Below are 12455 nucleotides of genomic sequence, written 5' to 3' on the forward strand. Positions count from 1 at the left end.
AGGGCCTTGGGGATGGAAATAATATAAAAGAGAGATTTTTTCAAGAATCACAGGGCAGGAAAGAAATGAATAACTGGGTAAATTCCATGGTCGAAGACAGCCCGTGAGGTATTCGTTGTGATGTGTCAAGAATTACAGTTCATTCCATCAAAGTGATGGTATTCAAGAAGAGATGGGGGGAGTTCAGGCCGTGCAGCGTTAGGACAGACAGCGCCACTTCATTTCTAGGCTCTGACTCGGGGTTCTGACATCATCCCATAAACTCCTTAAATTCTCAGATCTAAAAAAAATCTTTAAAATGTGAGAGATAGCTCAACATGCACATGTGATTTCATGGTCATACAAGGGCAATTTACAAAATTCATGATGTCCTTTTCAATCCAATTCAGATGAAAAAGGAACTATGAGAAATGGGCTATTCTAAATTAATTGAAAATGGCCATGTGGTCCTTCTAAAGGGACCCACAGGGTTTTTTGAGGGAGGAGTTTTTTGCAAATGACAAAACCTAGGGCCTTATACATGCTTGGCAAGCACTCTCCTACAGAGTTCCATTCCCAGTAAGAGATGAGTTTTTAAATAACAAAATAAAAACCATTCCATTTGACAACTGGACTAAATAATGAGGATAAACATTTGTGATTATTATTACATTTATGTTGCATATCAAGCCCCATCTCGGTGTTTTACTGGATATTCTCAATGAATCCTTACAAAAGTCTACAAGGTAGGAAGCCTTCCTATTTTATAAATTGGGAAACTAAGGCAAGGAAATGTCTAAGTGACATCCTCAATTCACACAGCCAGTTAAGAGTTTCAGCTGGGAACCAAATACAGGCAAAGACCCAGAGTCTACATTCTACTTTTCTTCCCCTTTCCTCTCTCTTCCTCTTCCTCTTCCTCCTTCTTTTCAATTTACATAGGGTAAAAATGTTTTGGTGTCCAGATCCATGGTTTTCAACATACACACACACAGATTTGAGTGAATCTTTTCACAATGATAATACAGAGGTACCCCATCTCTCATGCTCTCCTTTGTAACCGCTGCTCTCTGATGCCCAGCTCTTGGCCCCCACTATCAGTTGGTCTTTTCCAGAATGCCTTGTGAATGGGATCAGTGACACTGTCTGTGACCTTTCCAGATTGGCCTCCCAGGTTCATTCAGGGGTTGGCTCCTTTTCCCTGCCGACTGGTATTCTATCTTGGGATGGAACCGTGGTCTGTATTCACTCACCTGCTGAAGGAGAACATTTTTGTTGTCTCCAACCTGGGGGAATTTTTAATAAAATCTACAAGTACCTGTTATAGTTTAGATGTGGTGTCCCCCTAAATCTCACATGGGAGACAATGCGTGAGGGTCTGGAGGAGAAGTGATTGGGTTACAGCCTTAACCTAATCTGTGAATTAGTCCCTGATGGGATTAACTGGGTGGTGGCTGGAGGTGGGTGGGGTGTGGCTGGAGGAGGTGGGTCAGTGGAGGTGTGGCTATGGAGTACATATTTGTATCTGGCATGTGGAGACCTCTTTCTCTGCTTTCTGATCACCATGTGAGCTGCATCCCTCTGCCACACTCTCCCGCCATGATGTTCAGCCTCACCTCGAGCCCGAGGAATGGAGCTGGCCCTCTATAGACTAAGACCTCTGAAACCGTGAGTCCCCAAATAAACTTTTCCTTCTCTACAATTGTTCTGAGTGGATCCTTTAGTCACAGCAGTGAAAAAGCTGACTAAATAATACCCACATACAGAATTTTGGGCAAACATGTTTTTATTCCTCCATTTAAATATAAGGAGTTTTATTTATTTTTTTACTTTTGTTGTGTAACTTACAATGTCATAAGAAGCTCCTAGCTGTTTCTGGAGTAGCGGTCTCATTTTACATCCCCACCAGAAATGACCCAGATGTTGTGCGTCCTCGCCAACACTTACTACTGTCAGATTCAAAAGGATATCCACTTAGACATTCTGACAGGGGTTCTGGACACCTCGGGGTTTTAATTTGCATTTTCTTGATGATTAACAATGGTGCACATCTTTTCCTGGGCTTATTTGCCATCCATCTCTTTCCTTTGGTGAAGAAGCTATTTCGAATCTTTGGTCCACTTTGTGATGTATTTTAAATACATGTTCTGTTAGATGGATGGTTTCTAAATGTTTTCTACTGGTTTCCAGCTAATCTGTCCATTCTCTTCACATTGCTTTTTTTACAGAGCGAATTTTTTTTAATTTTAATGAAAATTTTCAGCTTATTATTTTGTGGACTCTGCATTTGCTGTCAAATACAAGACCTTTTTACCTAACCAAAGAACACAAACATGGATTTCTCTCATGTTTTCTTTCAAGTTTTTTTTTTTTTTTTTGTGGTGCTGGGGATTGAACCCAGGGCCTTGTGCGTGCAAGGCAAGCATTCTACCAACTGAGCTATATCCCCAGCCCTTCTTCCAAGTTTTATATGATTATTTTTTCCATTTATATGTATCTTCTATTTTGAATTATTTTTTCCCAAGGTGCAAGATGTAGGTCCATGTTTACTCTTACACGTGGCTGTCTATTCTAACACCATGTGCTGAAATGTTATCATTTTGAATTGTTTTTGCAATGTTGTCAAAAGTAATTGGCCATATATTTGTGGGTCAATTTCTGGATTATTACAGGGGTTGGCCAAGTTTTTCTTGAAGTGCTGTGTAGTAATATTTTAGGTGTGTGGGCCGTGGGGGTCTCTGTTGTGTGACAGTTTCCATAGACAGAAGAATAGGAATGGAGAGGCTGCATTGGCTTTGGGACTTAAAGAAAAAGGGAGAATTGAGGGTGACTCTCAGATTTCTAGCTTAGGCTCTGAAGCTCTTTGAATTTTCTGTCATTTGAATTGTGGATAAAGAGGAGCTAGGTGTTTCAGACACTGCCTTTGTCCCATCCTAAAGCTCTTTAGGTCAGGGCTCTCACATTTGAGTCTGGGTCAGAATCACCCAGAGGACTCATGAAAGCAGTTCGCGGAGCCCACCTCCGGGATGTCTGGACCAGAGGTCTGGGGTGAATCATGGAAATTTGTGTTTCTAGCAAGTTCTCTGGTGATACTGGTCCTGCTGGTCCTCATTAGTGCAGCATTTCCTTCCCCGGGGAAGTGGGCTGAGCCATGTTTATATATTTATCCTGGGGCATCTCTGGATTTGCAGTTTAGGATACTTGTAGGGAACCCGCTTGGCGCTCAAAGATGTGCTACCTGGGAATGGACATACCCCAGGCATGACAATCAGAATCACAAGGGATGTGAGCTGGTGATCCAATGTTGGTGTACAATTCTAAGATGCATCCTGAAGGTCTCTGAAGGTCCAGGGGAATTGTGCCCAGCTGTCCGCTGTGGGCACCAGCTCGATATCCTGCCTCATGCCCTTGTTCCATGAGTCCCTATCCACACCCTCCCCTCCTGTTCCTGGGTTCACTTTGCAAAACAAACTACCCGCACAGAAGACTTTGACTCAGGTTTTGCTTTCCTGGGGGAGCTCAGTCCAAGACATTTACTGTGGGTCTCTTTTTCTCTATCTAAATCAATTAAGTGGCTTAGTGACATTCACCTGGCAAGAGAAACAGAGTTCCCCAGACTCTGTGGGCAGAGGTGATGTGACACTCATTTTGGTAGCCACAGCACACAAGCTAGTGATTGGCGTACATGGTGGGTGTTCAGAAAATTTTGAATAAGTGAAGCAGAGAAGTATTTTTAGACTTAGGAAGTGAGGGTGAGTGAAGGGGACTGGGCAGCCAGAGGTGACTGAAAGGAGAAGCTAGCTCACAGGCGCAGGTGACGCGCTGGTTAAGGGATGATACTTTGCAGACCTCAGCCTGAGTGTGCACTCCAACATTGCCTGGCTTTGTGGCCTGAGGCAAGTTGCTCTTTATATTTTACTTCCCTCATCTGGAGAGCAGGGGTATAATAACATGCACCTCACTGAATTTTATTGAGACAAAAGTCTGGGGATGTGTACTAAGCACCTAGCACTTGCCTTGGCACCTATTAGGTGTTTGAGAAATGTCAGTTCCCTTTGTGGCCGGCTACTTGCCTATTAGGGGTGCAGAGGCAGGAAGCTGGAATGCAGGATGTCCAAGATTTGTTCTACTTCTAAGGTTGTAGGAGACTATGCAGGAGCCAGATACAAATTATTAATGTTAAAACAAAAACAATAATGCTTATTAATAGTAGCTAATTATAAAACAGTGTCTGCTGTATGCTAGGTGTTATTCAAAAAGCTTTATTTTTTGACCCTTTTGATTCTCAAACCACTCTCTGGGGGTAGATTCCATTATGCTTCCAATTTTACACATGATAAAACTACAGCACAGAGAGGGTAAGCAACTCGATCAAAATCACACAGTTATTAATAGGTGGATCTGGGATTTGAAGTGAGGCAGTGTTTCTCTTACTCACTGTGCCACCTTGGTAGATTTGAACTAATCTGTACTAGTCTGGTCATGGAGACCCCAAGTCTTGACTGCCACATCCCCTTGGTACTTAGACTAGTTGGGTGCAGGCATTATAATTTGTAGAGTCATTTCACACACGTCATTTATTTGAGCTTTAAAAGTGGGGAAAGGAAGAGGAATACAAGGATCTCCAAAGCTCTGGCCATAGCTGATAGGTTCACTCCATGCTATTTCATCTCAGGTTTAATGAGCCAGGATTAAGCTCTTCAGAGGTGAGAGCATGAGGTGTTGTCTCGAAGGATAGTGGAGGAGTGAATATTTGCACACAAACAAATGCCATCCATGAGTTGTAGAGGCCATGGTTTTGGGGAGTGCACAAAGGGGAGGTGGTCACCGTGCAGGGGAGGGCTGGGAGGACTCCAGAAGAGGCCACCACCAGGCCAGCATCTTCGGGCTACCCTCCTTCCTCTGTCCTTGAAATTGCTTTGTGAGCTTCATCATCTTCTCCCAAAGGGGAATGGATTAAAATAAAAAAAGATGACAGCCAGCACATGTCAATGTGTAAGAGGTGGAATGAGAATCATCGGTGTTTGCACAGAGCATTCGCCTCCTGTCCATTCCTGGCTGTTTATTTGAAAAGTTACCCTGAAGAATGTCAGGTTCTGTTAGGATCTGCAAGGAGTGAGATTGAGACGCCCAGGCTCGGCTTGGCTCCTCTTGTATTATCTGTGTACACGGCAAATGCAGAAATCCGATGAGAAGTCTTTTGTTTTAAAGTGGTCTCTTTGATGCGCCTGAAAGTGATGGATCAGGCTGCTGGCTTAATACAGGCAAAGACTGTTCTCGGCACTCCACTTGCTCAGCCCTTCCATGGAAGACAGGGGACAGGCAGCCAGGAAGAAGAGGTGACTGAGTCCTGTTGACGGTGACTCTCAAGGGCCCTTTCCCACCTTCCCGCCTCCTGCCTTCAGTGTGGTGGGGCGGGTCATCCAGCCCACTGTTCTCTCTGGGCAGTTCACTCTTTGTTGCAAAGGGGACTGGTGGGGTCTCTCCTCCTCCTCCCAGTGAACCCCTCCTCCCCAGGAGGCAGGGTGGGTGAGCATTTCCCGATCCCTCCTAACCCCAGAGACGCCAACGTGAACTTGGTGCCTGATGACGTCCAGTGGCCACTCCGGCTCCTCTTTCTACACGTCTCTGTCCTCAGCTGCATGCCAAAGGGCATGACCAGGCCACCCAACTCCTCTGGTTTCAGACTGGGGTGATCTAGAAGGAGCTGGAAGGCAGGATAAGAGTAACGTGAGGTACCCTTCCCTCAGTGCTCTCCAGCTGGGGCCACTGGTCGGCCACCTCCCTTCACGGAGTCTGTGGCTCTTACAGGATGGCCACTCCCTCCCCTCACCTGAGGGTGGTGACAGCTTCCACTGGACCAGGGCTGCTTGCTTTTCCTAAACCCTCCCACGCCCCCATCAAGGGTCACCGTCCAGTCCTCTAGAACCTGGCATGACGGTCCACCTCTCTCCATGGGCAGATTATCTTTTCCAAAGTTGCCTGCACCAACATACCTCTGATTCCACAGGCTCCCTTCCTGATCTGATGTGGACACTTCTGGGTCAGGAGATGGCGGGTCTATGTTCCTCCTCATTACATTTGGGCAGGACTACGAAAACGGCAGAAATGGGACCATGTGACTCCCAAGGCTTGGTCCTACAGGGCAATGTGGCTTCCTTTTGCCCCCCTGGGGAAGGACCTCCCTGCAATTGTAGGCGGAAGTTATCATTGTCCATTTGTCAGGTGAAGTGGCTGCAGAGGTGGGAGACAGATGAAGAAAATAACTCCAGACCACTCAGGCCAAGGGAACCTCAGGTGGCGAACATCTGAAGTGTCCCCAGGAAGGCGGCAGGCTGCTCCGTCTTACTGCTAATGAGCACCCCCCACCTGAAAATCCAAAATGCTCCAAAATTCAAACTCAAAGTTTTTGAGTAATGATACAGTGCCACAAATGGAAAGTTCCACACCACCGAACTCAGTTTTAGGTACAAAATTATTAAAAATATTGAATAAAATTAGCTTCGGGCTATATGAATAAAAGGCCTATGCAACATGAATCAAATTTTTGGTCAAACTTGGGTCCCATCCCCAAGCTATCTCATTATGTATATGCAAATATTCCAGAATCTGGAAAAATGTCTGATATCTGAAACATTTCTGGTCCCAGGCTTTTTGGATAAAGCAGTCTGTCTAAGGTTGAATACAAAATGCTAGTCTCCACTGTCACTCAGAGCACCCGGTTTTGTTCTGTGGAATCTGCATCCTTTTGTATTTTGAAAAGAAAAAGAATACTTTGCGAGGCCCTGAATGTCCATCACGAAATCCCATTTCCCAGAGTCACTGGGAATGCGTTGCCTCCCTGGGTGACGACCCTTTGGCCACGCTGCTTATCACCCGAGTGGTTCTGTAGGGAGGTGGAGAGATTCCCAGGCATGTTGTTCAAAGTTCTCCCGTTTGACCCTGGAAACCTCTCTCACTCATTGAATTTCATATGCATAGGCCATGTGCTCCTTGAGGTCAGGAGTTATGGTGATCTGTCCATCTTTGTACCCCTCAGTGCCTGCAGTTTAATAAATGGTTAGTAAAAATCGGTTGAGTGTCCAAATGCGTGTGTGTTTCTCTCAGGCAAGAGGTTTCATCCGGGCTTTCTCTCCTCCTTCATTTCTCAATTGAAAGGGACCTGCATCGTTGACTCTGACCTCCAAGTGGACATAATTCCCTGTGTCTGGGACATACATGTTATGCTCAGATCAGAGAGCTCATCCTGCCTGGTTTGCAAGCTGCGGTTGGTTGACACCATCGCCCCAAGTTGTCAGCTGCTTACCATCTCTTCTCCAGTCTTCAAAGTCCTTTCCACCTGTTCAAGGACTGCCTCCAACACCCACCAAACTGCAGCCAGAGGAACTTTCCCAAAAGACGGAGTTTGGCTAAGTTTCTCGCCCTGTTTAAACTTCCGTTAACCCCTTGGTTTCTGCAGGATAAACCTCATCCGAGCCGTGCATAAGACCTGGCGTGACCCCGTGACCCCTTCCATGGAGAATTCTCACGGTTCTCCCCACTCCTGCTCTGGGCCTCCAAGGCCCCTGGGCTTTTCATCAGCCTGGACAAAGCAGGCCTTTTATGCTTTGTCACTTTGTCCCTGCCGTCCCAGAGCTTATTCTGCAGCCTACCTGTGCCTTTCAATGCCGCCTGCTCTTCTCCCCAGTCCTTTCCTAACTCCCCAGGCGGGAACATCGGCTCCTCTGTATGTCCTGGGCATTTTGTCTGTGACTGCATCTCGGTACTTGGCTCACTGGTCACTTATGTGTTTACATGTCTGACTCCTCCATGAGTCTGCAGGCTATCTGGGTCTAGAACTGTGGCTCAGTCCCGGACGAGTCCAGGGGCTCTGCTTCTGCTGCTGATTACCATACCAGAAGCTTTAAGAATCAAATGACTTGAGATTAAAGCCTGGTTCTAGGCGAAAAGTACTGGCTCTGGGACCAAGGAGAGTTATTTAACTTCTTCCAAGTCATTTTTTTTTTCCTTTAACATAACAACAATAGTACCTATAGATAAACCTGTATTAAATAAGATAACCCATATAAAGTACTTGGCATATAGTAATAGCTCAATAAATATGACCTGTAATTATCATTCATAAAGAACAATTACCATGTGCTAAACATTAGCTCATTAAATCTCACAGCAATTCTACTAAACAAGCATTATTATTCTCATTCTACAGAGCCGCAGGGAGCGCAAGGCGCTTCCCCGGGTTTCTGTGATTGGTATGTGCTGGAGTGATCAGCATGGGTCGCTTACTAGGGGGCGACTGTACAAACTTGTTGAACCTATTTAAGCAGCACAGTCAGCCTCTGTCCTTCCTGGAGACAAACATGGAGTGCCCTTGTGAATGCCCCAGGGGATCTGTCCAGCCTCCTGGCCTGAAGCGCCTTCCAGGTTGCTCTTCTAAGCCAAGCTGCCTGTGGCCTGGTTTGTTTGTTTTTGACTCCATTGAAAAGTGTCTTCAGGCCGTTCCCAGGTCAGTGAGCAAACTTTTCCCATCTGCCTTACAATTAAGATACAAAAGCGAACAGCAGGCAAATCCCTTCTGGTGCACTGATTCCAATCAGCGATTATGCTCCTAATGACCAGCTAGTAAAGAATTCACAAACGCAGACCACACTCTGGAATATAGAGTGGTATTGACGCCAACCTGTTGGGAGAACTTTCTGTCCCTTTGCCAGAACAAGGTCTGGGAACAAGAATAAAATCCTCCTTCCCTGTATATTTTTTGTCCTTTTAAGGAAGAGAGAACTCAAAATAAAGGTGTGTAAAGTGGTAGCTGTTCCCCCAAAGCCATTATAAGTCTGCAGGAACATGTCTGATGGGCCACCCTCTGCTGTCATCAGCCACATGATCTCATGGGGGCCTGAGAAGAGTCCTGAGAGGGAGCCATTGTTACTCTTCCCATTGGACAGATGAGCAGAGTTCAGAGGACTGACCTCACCAAGGTCACCTGATGATGACCGAAGGACGTGCTTCAGCGTGCATCTGACTTATAACCCTTGACTCTTGGCCAAGACCTCACAAGAATCCCAAGTCCCCAGGTTGTGGCAAAGGGGATGCTATGCCCATGTGTTAACTGGATGCGTACCAGGTGTGATATTTGGGGCTTTCTCAAACATTGGAATCATTTAGCTGGACATGTGCCTTGCTGGACAGCTACTGACATTTCTCTGGTATTGGCGAGTCTGCTCGTAAGTGTAATAGCCCAGGCCTGTCCCTCTACACTGCCTCTCTATGGAGACCACTGAGGTCAGTAGTGGGGCTGACAGGATGGAGCTCCTGTTCCTTCAGGGGGTGAGCCAGTGGGTAGCGCCTTGCCTCTGTGAAGCTGGATTCTGCACTTGGAGAAAGTCAGCTGAGACTAGAAACACTCTCCACTCCTTCTTCCTGGACTCAGCGGCCTGAGGCTTACCTGCAGAGCAAGGGCATTACTTTTCCAGACTCCCATAACTAAGTCCCACAGACTAGAAGCCTCAGACAACAGAAATTAAGTTTCTCACAGTTCTGGAAACTAGGTGACTAAGACCAAGGTGTCTGCAGGGTGGTTTCTTCTGAGGCCTCTCTGCTTGGTTTGCAGAAGGCTGCCTTCTTCCTGTGTCTTCCATAATCCTCATGTCTTCATGACTGCGTCTAAATTGCATCTTCTTATAAAGACACAGTGTTAGCTTTGCATCACTGTGATCAATACACCTGACAAGAACAACTGAGAGGAGGAAAGGATTCAGTTTTAGAGGTTTAGTCCATGGTTGGCCGACTCCAGAGCTCTGGGCCCGAGGTGACATCATGGTGGGCGGGAATGGAGGTCAGTTCTTGACAACCAGGAAGCACAGAGAACTTGAATGCTAGGAGCCAGGGATAAAACAATCCCCAAGGTCACCCTCCCAGTGACCTACTTCCTCTAGCCACACCCTACCTGCCTAAAGTTAAGACCCTCTAATCCATTTAAATTATTAATCTATGAAATGGCCAATATGGATAATCAACAAGATAGTTTAATCCACTGATTAGGATTCAGCTTTCATAATCATTTCACCTCTGAAGTTCTTGCAGTGCCTCTGACAGGAGCTGACACCTCATATCCAACCACAACAGACACAAAGCATGATGGATTGGTCCCCAACCTAACAACTTCATTTATTGTAATGACCTCTTTAAAACTCCTGTCTTCAAATACAGTCAAGCTGAGATGTTGTGGGTTAGAACTTCAAAATATAAATTATGGAGTTGGAGAGAAATACAACTTAGCCCATGACAGAGAGCTAGTAGATTTTCAGTTTCTTTTTCAAGCATAACCTGAACATCCATAATTAATTTTGAGTAGGTTCATAAGGGGAAGACCCCAGCCCTCTCTATCCTTGGGTTCCCCATCTCTAGAACTGGCAGGCAGGTGTAAGAGTACTACGGCACAACACATTTAAAAGGATAAAGCAATTCAGGTGCTCAAGAGTTACTTTCCACCACCACGGCACAAAGTTCTCCCACAGCACCCAGTTGTGGCTAAGTCCTGACTCTATTCCCAAAATGTTTCTGGCTGCTTGGTGGGTAGGTAAACGCTAGGGTGTAAGGCAGTTCATGCTGGGAATAATTCTGCTTGAATTTGTGGGGTTGGACCTTTGCATCAATAGGGGCAATACCAAGAGTCACCAAATCTTGCTTTCTGTCCCTCTTCCTGTGTGTGCAGGCGGGTTAAAGCATCCACTCTCACTACAGGTAGGTCCAGGACACATGTCTGAGTTCCAGCCAATGGTATGCAGTGATGTCATGTATTCCCAGGCCTGGCCAATATTTTGGAATGATTTTTCACTTACAGAAAAGCTACAAAGATCACCTAGACAGTTCCCACACACCCTTCACCTGGCTTCCCGATGTCAGCAGCTTGCCCAGTGGTGGGCCTGGAAAAAACTACGACACGAACCTCCACACATTTAATACCATAGGCACAGACTTCACTGAGCCCCGGGCCTGGTTTCCACTGATGTCATTTCATATGTGCCAGAATCCAAGCCAGGATGCCACACGTGGCGTGTTGTCCCCATGTCTCCTCAGTGTCCTGCCTCTAGGATAACTTGCGCATTCCTTCCTTGTTTTTCATGACTTTGTCACTTTTGAAGAGAATCGGTCAGAGAGTTTATAGGATGTCCCTCAATTTCAGTTTTTCTGGTGCTTTTCTCATTATTAAACTGGGATTGTGGGATTTGAGGGAGAAAACTATGGAGCCCAAGTGTCTTTCCTATTGCTCTGGATCAGGGCAGATGACATCTGCGTGACTCAGCTGATGCTAACCTTCACCTCCTGGAGAAGGCGGAACCTGCCAGTGTTCTCCACCAGAAGGGGCGGCAATTCCCCCTTTCTATAATTTATTCGTTGGAAATGAGTCAGGAAGCCCGGGCCCTGCTCAAGGGCTTAGTCTAGTTTTCCCTCTGCTTATTTTTAACTTCCTTCCCTGACAATAAGAAATCTCATTCCCATTATCTACGATTTATTTACTTACTTGTTTAACCTTGGTATACTATCAAAATGGCATTTTTGCAAAGCTAATTAGGTCAATTCTTTTTTTCCCTTACTCCCAGCAGGGAGGCTGGGTGATGTATTTGTAATGCAGCTGGATTTATTTTTCACGCTCTGTGTTCCATTCTGGGATCTCTGGACCTCCTAGCTCCTTTTAAAGCAGGTTTTAGTGGTTTTTTTGGACAATAAAGTTTACTCTCTAAGAATTTTGAAAAAAAACGCCTGGAGTTATGTATCCACCACCTCAGAGCCACGAAGAACAGTCCACCACCCTAAAACTACCCCCATGTGGCCTCTGCCATCAGCTCCCTTCCTGCCAGCCCCTGGCAACTATTGATCTGTTTCCTGTTCCTGTCGCTTTGTCTTCATTGTGTCACATAAATGGAATCGTACACTATGACCGTGTTAGGGGTGGACTTCTTGCACTTAGCAAAATACATTTAAGACATATCAGTATTGCTGTTGAATCCACAGTTTGTTATTTTTTATTACCTGTAGCATTCTAGTGTGTGGACGCGCTGTGGTTTATCTATCTATTTAGAACTTTGGATTTTTTTTTTCCTACCCAATAAAAATGTTGCTGCTATGATTGTGAAGACCTCATCGGCATCCTTATTTTTGTCTTGCCCAAACCTTGAAGCAGCACTCAGTAGCTCTTTGTAAAGTCCCTGCAAAACACACACACACACACACACACACACACACACACACACACACACACACACACATACTCCTCTTCTCAAACCACTAGTGAGCAATGTCTATTTTGTTAAGGATGTTGTAGAGAGAATTCAAAAGAGATTTACACGGTATATCAAACACTGATTTGTTGGGTATTTTCAGATACTCCACCAATTCGTGTGTGTGTGTGTGTGTGTGTGTGTGTGTGTGTGAGTATAAGAGAGAGAGAGGGAGAAAAAGAGAATAAGAGAGAG

Source organism: Marmota monax, unplaced genomic scaffold (assembly GCF_021218885.2).
Source record: "Marmota monax isolate L192 unplaced genomic scaffold, Marmota_monax_Labrador192_F-V1.1 WCK01_AAM20220418_F8-fsc00051, whole genome shotgun sequence".
NCBI classification, from domain to species: Eukaryota; Metazoa; Chordata; class Mammalia; order Rodentia; family Sciuridae; genus Marmota; species Marmota monax.